The sequence below is a fragment of the Haplochromis burtoni genome, unplaced genomic scaffold (genome assembly GCF_018398535.1).
Source record: "Haplochromis burtoni strain Fernald_Lab_line unplaced genomic scaffold, NCSU_Asbu1 Contig_2, whole genome shotgun sequence".
NCBI lineage: Eukaryota > Metazoa > Chordata > Actinopteri > Cichliformes > Cichlidae > Haplochromis > Haplochromis burtoni.
Genome location: NW_024582363.1, coordinates 1,240,002 through 1,241,535, shown reverse-complemented (window position 1 = coordinate 1,241,535; position 1,534 = coordinate 1,240,002). Strand labels below are relative to the sequence as shown.

Below are 1,534 nucleotides of genomic sequence, written 5' to 3'. Positions count from 1 at the left end.
GCTTTTGAAAAAGAATGATGTAAGTAGTGCAGTACAGACAAGAACAATAACATGTATGCAGTCCTGTTATAAATGGAAATGAGTAAAAACAGCAAACACTGATGTTAACCTACCATTGCATCATATTTGCTTAAGTAAACTCTAAATACTTTAAACACTGATTAGGTGAGCAATAAAAAAGACAACACAGGGATATTTATCTGCTCTAGCTGGTGTGAATGTCCTCAAAAATGTGAACTGGGATACACCAGTCTGAAATGGGTATGTATATTTTTTCCTGTACAATCCAGGTGTTTGGTACAGAAGGGAGCAGGTTACAGAAAGGCAACATAGCTGTGACTCACAGAGCAAATAAGAGAATGTAAACACTCAGTGACTCGTTTAATTAATCTATGAACTCATCTTAATTAAATTATGTGTATGGTTTCTTTATATAATACAATGTGATGACGCACATGCCGACCATATTACGTTATGGTTGGCTTACAACAACGTGATGTGTGACAAATACAAGGTAAAAACCAAGACTCTTTAACCCTACACTAAAAGGGATCAAAACATTTTGGAGGAATAATGTTCCATCCATCCAGCAGAGTTTCAGAGACTTTCAGAATCAGTGCCAATGTGTGTTCGGGCTATTCTTGCAGCAGGCAGTGGTCAAACAATAAGTGCTGATACTCTATCAGGACTTCAATTTGGTTCTTATTTCATTTTAAAATTGTGTTGAAGACAATTCCTAAGCCATAATGCTTTTATGAAACCACTACAAACCTTAAAGTCCACCTTTATGTCAGATTTTTTTTTGTGTTACTATTAGGAAAAGAGGGGAAAATGTTTTTTACCACAACATTTACAGCTCTCCTTTTTTCATGGTCTGATCACCAACTATGAGATTTGCATTCACACACGTACACACACATACACTTCTCTCTCTCTCTCTCTCTCTCCCTATGAGCTGTTGCTATAGAGACCCTAATAAAATTGTTAAACCCACTGAGATGTTTTTTCTTGCTCTGGTTTGAGTGACAAGAGCTACTGACAGAACACACATACCACTGGCCGCTGAGCAAGGCACTATAGCTAGTGTCATGTTTTTTTCATCATAATAAACAATTACAAAAGAAGAATGCACAACTGTACAGTAGCTGATGGTGCACAACAACTGTCAACTACAGTGGAAAGATTCATATCTGCAGAAAAGGCTACCATGGTGATTTACTATAATAGGCTTCATTTTATTTCTGTGGGAATGGGTGGGATCAATGTGGTCTTGCCAAAGAATGAACAAGGAAGAAAGAGGCTCTGTGTTCTAATCTACAATTACCTATGCTCATGCATGTGTCTGGTACTGACAACTACATGCAAGTGCAATACTGTACACGAGGGATGAGATTTCATGGCATAATAGTTTAATTTAAACTCTAATTAATTTGAATTCATGTGTAATTATAAGTCAACTGAAAACAAAATTAAATGAAAGTAATCTAAAACTGAACTAAAGAACCCATGGCCTGGTGGGGATTGAATCAGGATT

At 36.6% G+C, this 1,534-nt stretch overlaps 1 protein-coding gene across 2 annotated transcripts in view; it reads right to left on the bottom strand.

The window, feature by feature from the left end:
- Window positions 1-1,534, bottom strand: part of cep89 (centrosomal protein 89) — a 55,080-nt gene that overhangs the window by 34,605 nt on the left and 18,941 nt on the right. The gene's annotated exons all lie outside the window — the stretch shown is intronic.